This window comes from Lipotes vexillifer, unplaced genomic scaffold (genome assembly GCF_000442215.2).
Source record: "Lipotes vexillifer unplaced genomic scaffold, Lipotes_vexillifer_v1.1 scaffold1600, whole genome shotgun sequence".
Taxonomy (NCBI): Eukaryota; Metazoa; Chordata; class Mammalia; order Artiodactyla; family Lipotidae; genus Lipotes; species Lipotes vexillifer.
The window spans coordinates 219,713-231,991 of record NW_006799073.1 but is presented as its reverse complement, the minus strand read 5'-3'; the positions used below and the strand labels follow the sequence as shown (position 1 = coordinate 231,991).

General features: G+C 38.2%; 1 protein-coding gene across 7 annotated transcripts in view; it reads right to left on the bottom strand.

Annotated features, from left to right (window-relative positions):
- The window catches only part of MAPKAP1 (MAPK associated protein 1), a 236,533-nt gene that overhangs the window by 138,805 nt on the left and 85,449 nt on the right, over positions 1-12,279 (bottom strand). Inside the window, exon 1 of one of the 7 annotated variants that reach the window (XM_007471484.1) lies at positions 2,044-2,123. The exons of the other annotated variants lie outside the window; for them this stretch is intronic. The gene's annotated coding sequence lies outside the window, so the exon portion shown is untranslated. Of the gene's footprint in view, positions 1-2,043; positions 2,124-12,279 lie in introns of those variants that run through there. 7 annotated transcript variants of the gene reach the window in all.

Here is a 12,279-nt window from a genome sequence, read left to right as displayed (position 1 = left end):
AAAAAAAAAAAAAAAAAAGAACTACTACACAGAGCTTAAGAGTTTTAGGTAAGAGAAAGAATCAACTTTGAAAATGTAGCCTATGTTAAGGCATCCAGCAGAATTTACTAAGGACACATTATGTGCCAGTTGCTGTGACAGGCTATTGGAAAAAATAAGTTGAAAATCTAACTCAGACACCTTCCAATGGCAAGTTAAGTAATTTTTACCAATGAAAAATGAAAAGTAATAAACCCATATTGAGCTGACTAATTTGGAGTTGAACAACTCTCTCCAGAGCAGCCCCTAAATCAGGAAATGGCCCTAATTCGGGTTTTAGAACAAAAAGAAAAGTATTCCTGAAGCAAAACTATTCCTCAACACAACTGCGACTCATAAAGACCAACTAGACTCCAGAGTTCATATCACACGGCCTGTCCATGACTTGATGGCCTAGCAAATGCAGCCCAAATCTCAAACTCAACATGTCTAAGACCTGTTTCCTCCTTCAGCTTGTCTCTCATTCTATATTTGATCTCAGTTAAGGCTTTCACCACCTACTCTGTCACTCAAGCTAAGAACCTTAACTCTTTTTTCTGTCTCATCTTTCAAATGTCTCTGAAAATCTCTCAAATCTTCCTCCTCAATGCCACTGCCCTAGTTCAAGCTTCATCATCTCTCAGCAAGACTGCTGCAGCAATCTCCCAACTACCTCCCTGTCTCTAAAATCTCTCCTCTCTCCAAATCTTAATTTCCTTACTGCTATCAAAGCGATTTTTCTCTAATCACTGAACATGCCTATCACTCAGAATACATGATGGCTCTCCCTAGTGTTAGCATTCCAGCTCTTTAGCATGGCAATTAATACCCTTTGCAATCTGGTCCCAATGTATCATTAATGAAGTATATTGAAGAGAGGTTAAGAGCATAGACTTGGGGTCAGCCAGATCCAGGTTTGAATCCAGACTCTGCCACTTCCTTAGCTGCTAGACCTGAGACACTGGGCAGGTAACTGTACTTCTCAAAACCTCCATTCCCTTACTTAGAAAAGCAAGTAAAATGTATATAAAATGCCTGACACATAGCTGCTAATCAAGAAGTGTACCTCTTCTTCTGTCCTTCAATTCAAATGTCTCCTTTTCCTAGAAGGTGGAAGTCGAAATTAATTTCCTCTTCTCTGCCCCCTAACAATCTGACTTGCATAGCCTTATGGCTTCATTTTTCTCTACCTACCATTACAACCTCCTTCCCCACCCTCTCATGTAACTGTAAAGGGAAAAACTGTACCTCACCCATTTTGTATTCTCCAAGGGCAAAGAATATAGCAGGGGTGTGGTGTTAGCTTCCTGAATTGAAAGAAGTCCTCAGACTGTCTCTCAAAATGCACCCACCACACCTAGCACTTCTCTCGTATCCCAGGTAAACTGGCTATACCTCTTCTACTTCCCAGGCCATTCTTCAGGAGCCCTTTTTCTCCTCTAAAATATCCCCAGCACCTAACATAGGGCTGACATATAGTAGTTACTTACACATATCGATGGAGTGAATGATTAATATTCTTTTAACGCATGATTTTTAAACACTTGCATTATATTATAGCATACAGAGGTACTATCAACCTGTTCCCCTATTATTAAATGGACGTTGTTTCTAATATTTCACTATTGTGAATTATATTCTCAGAAACATTCTCTTATATAAATGTTTGTACACATATTCTAAGGAGTAGATTACTAGGCCAAAGAGTATCAATGCTTTGTGGCTTGTGATATATACTGCAAAAGCTCACTTTTTAAAAAAGTGTCTCTAAGCCAATCATGAAATATCAGTACTATGAAGTATAGGTCACCCAATTAATAATTAGTTCATAAAATGTAAAGATAATAAATTTTAAATAACTTCTATATATGGAATATGAATGGGTACAGAAATGAAATACATAGAATTTCAACATGATGAATTAAAACATTACATCTGTGCTAGATTTTTTTCCCATCTGATCCCATTAATTAAAATAATATACATTTTGCTGCCTATTATAAAGTTGATTTCAAAATTATGTACCTGCTAGTTTCCAAAATGAGGGAAGCAGGAAGAACAATAGATAGCATTCAGTTCAAAATCATCCTGAATTAAGAAACATCCATATCAAGTGAGTTAGCTGAATTAAGTCTTAAGGATAGAAGGTTCAGTTAACAGCACTACTTAATATCAAGGTTTGTCAGTAATAAATTGAATATCAGATCTCAAAACTGTTGCTAAGTGTTCAATTTCTCTGTCAAGGGAAAGGAACAGAGTAAGGATAGACAGCGTGGCTTCTGCTATTAAAGAGACAAAAAGCAGGCAACATTATTCCATTAGTCACAACTGCACAAGCAGATCATTATATGTAATTTTAAGGTAGAAATAAATATATCAGTGTATCCCGACAATATAATGATGCAAATTGATAAAAGGGTTATTTGTAGCCTTCAAAACTTAAAACTCTCTTAAATAATGGCTGCAGTTCCATTCCACCAGTACCTTCTTCCCTCAACAAGGACCAAAGAATGCCATAGTCTACCAATGGCCTAGTCTTTAATAACATGACACCCAGACTTGGTACAGGGGTCTCAGATTACCACTACTCTGATGATGATTTAGGGACTTCATTTAATCAGAGTAAGGATTTTAAACAAAATCAAGCCTAATTCTGGTCTAAGCCAGGTTTAACTGACCATGGCTACATGAAGAGGAAACAAAAACCCCAAACCCCATACTGAAGCATTCTGCTCTCAATAAGTGCTGGCTTTATGAGCTCAGGCAAAGAACTCACTTTTGTACATTCAAAATGGTGGCACAGAACTTATGAATAGATTTTGTATAAAATTCTATGACAAATCCATTCAGAACTAGGGGCTTGGCTTTGTAGTGCTATCTTAACCCTCAATAAATCAGGAATGCTTAAAGCCTATTAAATTATCATTTCCCTGATCTGGCACCTGTAGTCAAGTTAATTTGTCAAAAACATTCCTACAGTTTGTCACTGGACACTGTATTTTCTGACAAGTTAAGTTTAAGATAAAATTGACAAAATCTCATTAATTTTCTCTGAATCACCAACCTTGGTTCCATTAAGCTTTTATTATTAAGAACGTCAACTGTCACTCTTTCTTTAACAAGGTTAAGTTCTGGTCTGGGTACCTCCAGGATCCTTATTCTATTAATAGGGACAAGCGAGGCATTGCAGCGTGGTGGTTAAAAGCATAAGTTGTAGAGTCAGAAAGACCTGGGTTCAGTTCTCAGCAATGCCACTTACTGTGTGTCCTTGGACAATTTTATTTAACCTTTCTGGGTCACTATTTCCACACAGAAATAGTGTGTTATAAAAGTACCTCTTCATGGATTTGTTGAAAGGATTCAATGAGACTATGCACGTAAAGCACTTATCACTGTGCCTAGTCCACAGTAAATGCTCAGGAAATGTTGGCTGTTCATTAAGTTGCCTTTTTTCCCCTCTACTTTTACATTCATAGACTTAAAAACAAACAAACCAAAAAAAACAAACAAAAAAATTTATTACCATTCATACTTTTAAAACTGCAGGGAATTTTCAAAACAGTTTCAGCAAATGGTTGTCCTACGACGTCTCCTGAACACCTTCCACTGACGAGGTCCCTGCCACCCTCTGAAGTGGACCCTTGGCTTCACTCTGCAGGCAGTTTTGACGGCTAGAACTTTTTTTTTTTCATTGAAGGACACTTTCTCTGCAGATTTTCCTCACTGATCTTAGTTCTAGCCCTCAGAAACCTGGAACAAACTTACCTCCACTTCCACAGACACCCTTTCACATACATGAGGACCTCAAACAAAGTAGCTCAGTTCCTAAACACTGCGTTATGAGCCACGCTGTAACCCTTCTCAGCGTACAGCACAGTATAGAAAGTGTCATTTCCCTTGGCTTTTCCCAGGCTGATGATTTTCTTGAATTTTCTTTCTGTAACATCTGTGACAAATATAAATTTATAGTCCCGCACCTGAAACAAGAAAGGGGGCTGGTGCTCTCAAGTAAGGAGCCTCCCCATTTAAAATAAACCCGCCATAGTTTGATGCCCTGTCTTTTCTCACTTTAAGAAGAAATGCCTAGAGCTACTGGTTTAAGCAATCTGTTATCAAGTGAAATTTGAGTAATAGCCTTGAATAATTCTTTTTTTCAAGACATGGACTGAAAGACCAGCAATGATTCATGTTTAAATACAGGTAAGAAATTTTACAAAATGGGGCGTCGGGGGGAAGGAGGGAGGATGAAGGGAAAAAAAGAAAGCCTACCCATACTGTACCTGGAATAAAAATCATTTTCTCGAAGTCTTAAATTCAGAAAGCAGTCCTTGAAAATGTCAGTTTTTACCATGACATTTTATGATTATGTTTGCTTAGGAGCTCTCTGCAGAGTCTACAGAACTGGTCTGGACCCAGCCCTTCCAGCCTTGAGCTGTGTAACTTTGGGCAAGCCCATAACCTCTCTGAAAGTCAATTTCCTCAGTCATGAAACACAGGGGAGACTACCTCAATAGACTCACTGGACGTACGAAGCAAAAATAAAGCATGTTAAAATGTTCTGTGAACTGCAAATTGTCATACAATGTCAATTATTTCTTATTACTGTTACTTATGCTGTTGCTCAGACCAGGCAGATCTTCAACAAAAAGTCCCTTCAAACAAGATTGAGAAGCAGAGGCAATAGGAAAAGATCTCTATTTCTTCAGAGAGAAGAGCCATAGCATTCTCTTCTCATTCAGCCTCAGGATGGTTATAGCCTGTACCAGGAGGTGCTCTCACACAAGCACAATCCAGTCATCTGAAAGCATAATGGGATGTAAAGTGTCCATTTTGAATTTTCATGGCCATTGTGGGATTCTTTAGATCATTAATGTTACACAGCACTTTGCATTTAATTATACAAACAATGGGTTCTATAATGATGAGAATATCAGGGAAAGGTAATTTGCATGAACTAAGCCCCATCACCTAGGGTAAGTTTAGGGACCTCTTCATTATTAAATCATTTATATAATAAAGGCAATATGCTTTAAAAGTAAAAATAGTTTTTTTTAAACCATAAAGAAGAGTTACATGTTTTAAACTCTATCAATGATCATAATACAATGAGTCTTTTTAAGATTTAATATCAACTTTTAAAATTAAAACTCAATGGGGAATGTATACTTGGCTCCATTGCTAGATGATGTATCTTTAGAAAAGGTTACAGTATATCCATTATCATTCTCCTAAATTATATGGAAAATCTGGTACAACCCTCCAAGTACCCCAAGGACAATTTAATTCCAGAGATAGTGAAGTATTTGGAGAATATAAAATTGTATAAATACTGAAGGAAATAATTCAGGTGCATCGATCATATTCATTTCTTGCAGGGTTTCAGCTGGTTAAATGTTTCAAAAGTTTTAAATGTCAATATACAATTTAAAAGTTATATTGTGTCCTTGATTTTGAATAGTTTTTTAAACCCCACAAATTTATATACTATAGTAGGTTCATGACTGTTTTAGCACTTTAAGACTCAATGTTTCTTAATGATATAATTCAAAAATTTCACTGAATCATAATTCAGTAACTCATAAAAACCTCTTAAAATTAATCTTTCACACATATCTAGCTTATCCAAAGTTAGAATTTAATTAGATGGCCTTGGCACAAATGGGCTTACTACTTTATTTGCTCAATCAGTGTATGTCTCTTCAGTAATTATAATGAATTCAAGTCCCTGATGTACCTCCTAGCAAACAATGTAAAAACATCAGATAAAATGGAAATAAATAGCTTTATATTTCTCCAATTACAACATTCACTTTCATCCTCAAAATGCACATGTGAAATAAGTGGGATAGGTGTTATTCTCAATAGGAAAAGGCCACACAAAGGACCTACACCCCTGGTGACAAAGATGCTTGTCTGCAGCAGAAAATACATGTTTTTTACATTATGAAAATGATACAACTGCAAAGAGCCAACTGAGAAAGTTTGCATTAAACAGTTTGAAAGTACATACTGAAACATAAATAGGAGCAAGAAAAAGAACTAGATTATTATTTATTGAGAACAACACTTCCTGTTGGGAAGACTCACTTCTAACTATATATAAAATTTACAATTGAGAAGAATCCAAAAAGTCTGACTCTCAGGCCTTTATCCCACATCTCCCAGATACAATAAAAGGAATACTTCTTTGCTATTGGGTACATAGAAGGGGCTCAATAAATCCTCACTCACCATGTTTCAGAGGTTAAAAACACAAGGGAACACCAGCTCCCTTAAGAGTAGGCAGAATCCTTCGCTTCTGTTCTCAAAAAGCAGTGGTCAAGTAGCAACTCATGGGCCCCAGAGAATCCTTACTCTTGGGTTAAGAGCCTCATAAGTAATTGTGAGGTGTATCTGTACTAAAAGTGGCTACCCAGGTGGTAGTACCCAAATGTCCTTTGATGATGACAAAGGGAGAAAAAAACAGTTTGGTCCTTGGACAGGCAAGCTGCTTATGACATCAACATGGCACAAGCTCCAACACAAGCAAAAGGTCTGATGAGACAAAGGCCCATCTCAGGTTGCAATTCTCTGCGGAAACAGGCAGCAGCGAGGCCTGCTCACTTGCAGGAACTGACAAATCACTCGGGTACCAGGGTCTCCCCGGGTTTCTCCTCAGCCCTCTGGCATTATTTCCCTCCTGTTCATCCTGAGTCTTAGTCAGTCCGATCTCCTCTGAGGTCCTAACTAAACCAGACACAGGGAGAATCGGGATTTTATCTTATTAAAATAGATATGGCTAATTTGTCTTTTCAAATTCATTTTAAATTAAATTGGATTTCCTTGGAAGGCTGCTAGGTCAGTTCCCCTGCTGCGAAATGCAGGACAAAGGTTAATTGCACGCCCTTCACCAGCTCTTCTACTCTCCTGGGCTGGCTCTGATAATCTGCCCCCAAGAGGTGGGAAGGCTTCAGTTTATTGGGCGATAATGTTGCCATTAGAGCCATTTACCATTATGCCAAGAAACATTTCAATTTTTTTTTTTACCTAAATAACAAGATATGATAGCAATAACAAGAATGAAATGCAACAATGTTACCAATTGGTGGTTAGTTCTAAAATGCAAAACCCAAAGAATAAGACCTAACCTTGCTTTCCTAAAAGGCCCCAACAGATGCAAATGTACACACCCTCCTGGAGCAGTTTTCTGGTTCCAGTGTAAAATTCCATTAACATTTTCACTTAATTTATCTCGTTTAAACTGTCTATGTTCATGAAAATTTAACCCAGTAATTCCGTTATACAAAGCATAACAGAGTATGAATATTTAAATACAATGGAAATAAAACACTTTATCAATTACATTTTTGTATTCTAAATTAGTGACTTCACTTAGCATGTCTGCCTTGCACAGCACCACACAATTTTTCAATTAAAGGTCCAGATGTTTCAAAGGCTCCAGTAGACAACAGCAGTTATGAGAAATGCTTTATCTGCATTGTAATCATCACCACCACATCAGCTCCAGGCTGCATTAACATACTCATGTTTTATTCCTGCTCCCCTTCTAACAGAGCAGGTAATTATACAACACAGTGGAGACACACATCCTAAGGGCCGGACAATTTCCTTACAAGCATCCACCTGAGCAACACATTTTCTTAAAAATTTGGGGTGACTGTTTAGCAGGAACACTGATCATGCAGAATAATTTCTTTAAATAAAAAGAGTGAATCACAGCCATACCAAGCTTAGCGTCAAATAGTATTAAAATGCAAGATGGCCTACACATACACACATTTATGTATACTGAAAATCAACTAGAAGTTTATACGTGTAAAAACCACTATCTGTTAGAATCTAAGCCATTTCTTCTCATTTTTAATGCCAGTGTCATCTCTTGAATGAGTCAACTCTATCTTTATTCTTAGTATTCAAAAATGACAATTCATCTCACATGAGACTGACCAAGTATAGCAATTATCCCTGTGCCCATTTGATTAAAATATATATATATGAGCAGAACAAAATGCAATTCTGACAGCTGAAACAAAAATGTTATTTTTAATTAAATAGTTAAAGAGATTTAATTAAAGAGTTAATTAAATTACTCTCCCACCCAAAAATAGAAAACAATAACCTCTGTTATAAGAGATACTGTTATGCTTAGTAAACATAGTATAATTTAATGGGAAAAGATAGTTCCTCATTGTTAAGAGAACCTGCAACAAAATTAACTTTAATTGTAATTTAAAAAATTATTCTATAAACATACTTATATTTTGAAATATTCCAAAAGGAGATGTCCTAATGAAGATGCTATTCAAAAGATAAATGCCTTTACAAATATTAAAACTTCAGACAGGTCAAATCCTAGCAGGTTACACTTCAGCATCTGAAAGCAGACAGCTTCCGTTCCTTCCTGAAGGAACCTTAGGTGGAACATTTTTAATATATCACCATGTCACTTTTTAATGTGCCCCAATCTATTAACCACATGGCAAACTAACAAGGATTTTTAAAATATGAATTTTATGGCTTTGTGCTGGTGATTAATTAAATAAATAGCCACCATTTCACAAATCATCCCTCTAATTAGTCTAAAACAGACACTTTGCATTCACTGGTGTTACTGCCATCTGAAGCTCACAGAAGGGCAGGAATGGTGCAGCACGGCCGTGTCTCTGCACTTTGGCGCCCACTGTCCCAGGCTGCACGGCTGGCATCCCACCCTGCCACCCAGGGGCAGAGGTGCCATCTTCACAGGTGCTGCAGTCAGCTGGAATTTGATTCCAGCTGCTCAGAAAAGATGTTCTCCTTAATTATTCTCCCTCACCCTAAAGGAAACAATGAAACGACAAAGGAATAAAGTGCAACCTCCAGCTGCAAAGAGAAGAGGTTTCACCAACACAGTTCATGGAGTGAGTAAGAAAGTTGGCTCCAGCTATCTAGTTTAGGAATAAGTAGGGTGAAAGCCTTAGAACTCAAACTCAAACATGTTATATCGTTATCTTGAACTCAGATATTAAGCAATTACTTCCAAACCCTATTATTTAAAAGACTCCATTCAAAATCTGAAAAGGTCACTCTTTTTGAAACTAAAAAGAATTCAATCTAACTTGTTTTAGTGGTATATTTTAAAAGATGAGGGACTTCCTTGGTGGTCCAGTGGCTAAGGCTCTTGTGCTCCCAATGCAGGGGGCCCAGGTTCGATCCCTGGTCAAGGAACTAGATCCCACATGCCACAACTAAGATCCCGTGCAGCCAAATAAATAAATACTAAAAGAAATAAAAGATGATAATTCCTCTGAAAGCAAATTAAACTTGGAGATAATTTTTAGTGTCGGGGGGGAAAAAATCAAATGGGAATATCTAAAGAATTCAATTTCCTTTAGGAAATACATTAAGCAGTTTCCTAATCTTGGTATTTAAACTTCATTAGGTATGAAGGAAGGAAGAAAGGGGGGGGAGGGAAGAAAGGAAAAGGAAAAGGAAAAGAAAAAGAAAGGAAGGAAGGAAGGAAGAAGAAGGAAGGAAGGAAGGAAAAGAGAGAGGGAGAGAGGAAAAGGGGGATAGGGAAAGGGAAGACCTAAGGGGAAAGGAGTGGGAAAAGAAAGAAGGAAAAATTCAGTAGGGATAACACATCAAGGTATGCTACAGATTATTCTGTAGAAAGGCTATCCTCATTTCCCTTCTCTCTAAGAATAGGAGGAAATGATGTGTTGCAGAAAAGACGAGGACCCTGAAGCAAGATAGACTTGTGCCCTCAGCTAAATCATATAATCCCACTTAGCCTCAGTTCCTTCCATCCTGTAAAGGGTTTTAGCCGCTATTCTCTATAATTATAGGGACACTGAGATACTATGCATAAAGCAACTAGCACATTCCCTGCACAGAACAGATGTTCAACAAATGATGGTGATGCTGATGGCAATGAGAAATGGGAGGAAGGCAGAGCCTGGGTGACTACAGCCAACACTGCAGATGCTGTGTTTCAAATGTGAAAAAGAGGGACAAAAACCCAAATGTACATGAACACAGAACATGATCCTCACTGCACTAAAGAAAACCCAAATCACCGGCAACTAAGAAGAAATGGTGTAGTTTCTCTAACTTTCATCTTTACTGGGCACAGAGATAGGGGAGGGGTGCCTCTAAGACTGTTCATATGGTAGAAATTAGAAAGAAAATGAATGAACTTTGCATTCAGCAGACCTGGGTTTGAATTCTGGCTTAACTACTTACAAGTTGTGTAAACTCAGGCAAATCTGTTCACCTCCCTAAGCCTTCGTTTCCCCAACCCCAAATAGGGAAAATGATATATTCTTTGTAGGGAATCTGGGAAGAATGAATAAAATAGCATACTAGGCACTCTGGCATATATTAGATACTCAGATAGTTTCTACTACGTTAAGTTAGATCACATGAAACTCTGATATTCAATCATTTATGATCCACAAAAACTGCAGTTCCATATGGTTTTACCTAATATAGTGACTGAGACAATGAGTAGCATGAACTGGAAAAACAACAGAAAATTTTCAAAAACGGAATGACTTACACTATCAATATAGGAAGACGACCAAGATATAAAAGGTGTTTTTATGACTGGCTCATGATTCCAACAATACAGCAGCTAACATGTATTAAACACTTACTATAGGTCAAATATTAGCCCATATATTTGACATCCATAATATTAGTTTATGTAATCCCAAAACAATTTAATGAGATAGAGTCAACTATTCTCCCCGTTTTAGATGAAATGGGAGTTTGGAGAAATGAAGTAACTTGCCCAAGGTCACACAGCTGGTGAAGCTGGGAGCCTTCTAACTGCAGAGCCTGAGTTCTTACTCATCACTTATAATTGCATGGCCGCACTGCAAAGCTACTTGTTTTGCTTTTAATAAAGCTATACGGGTGGGCAAAGGGCTGAAATAAACATTTCTCCAAAGATATATACAAATGGCCAATAAGCACATGAAACGATGCTCAACATCACTAATCAGTAGGGAAATGCAAATCAAAACTACAACGAGGGGCTTCCCTGGTGGCACAGTGGTTAAGAATCCGCATGCCAATGCAGGTGGCACAGGTTCGAGCCCTGGTCTGGGAAGATTCCACATGCCATGAAGCAACTAAGCCCATGCGCCACAACTACTGAGCCTGCGCTCTAGAGCCCGCGAGCCACAACTGCTGAAGCCTGCGTGCCTAAAGCCTGTGCTCCTCAACAAGAGAAGCCACCACAGTGAGAAGCCCGTGCACTGCAACAAAGAGTAGACCCCCGCTCGCCGCAGCTAGAGAAAGCCCACGGCAGCAACAAAGACACAACACAGCCAAAAATAAAAATAAATAAATTTATATATATATTAAAAAAGCTACAACGAGATACCACCTCACATCCATCAGAATGGCTACTATCAAAAAAACAGAAAACAGTAAGTGTTGGCAAGGATGTGGAGAAACTGGTAAACTTGTGCACTGTTGGTGGAAATGTAAAATGGTACAGCCACTGTGGAAAACAGTATAGAAGCTCTTCGAAAAATTAAAAATCAGAATTACCAAATGTTCCAGCAATTCCTCTTCTGGGTATATATGCAAAAGAATGGAAAGCAGTGTCTTGAAGAAATATTTGTACACTCGTTATAGCAGCATTATTTACAATAGCTAATAATGGAAGCAATCCAAGCGTCCACTGACAGATGAACGGAAAAGCGAAATGTGGTATACACCTACAATGGGATGTTATTAAGCTTTAAAAAATAAGGGAGGGACTTGTCTGGTGGTGCAGTGGTTAAGAATCTGCCTGCCAATATAGGGGACACGGGTTTGATCCCTGGTCTAGGAAGATCCCACATGCTGTGGGGCAACTAAGCCCATGTGTCAGAACTACTGAGCCTGCATTCTAGAGCCCGCGAGCCACAACTACTGAAGCCCATGCTCCTAGAGCCTGTGCTCCACAACAAGAGAAGCCACCAGGGTGAGGAGCCTGCACACCGCAACGAAGAGTAGCCCCTGCTCAACGCAACTAGAGAAAGCCCACGCGCAGCAACAAACACCCGACGCAGCCAAAAATAAATAAATAAATAAAATTTTTAAAAATAAAAATAAGGGAATCCTGCAGTATGCTACAACATGGATGAACCTTGAGGATATTTATGCTAAGTGAAATAAGCCAGACACAAAAAGACAAATACTGTATGATTCCATTTACATGAGATACTTAGAGTAGTTGAATTCATGGAGACAGAAAGTAGAATGGCGGTTGCCAGGGACTAGGGA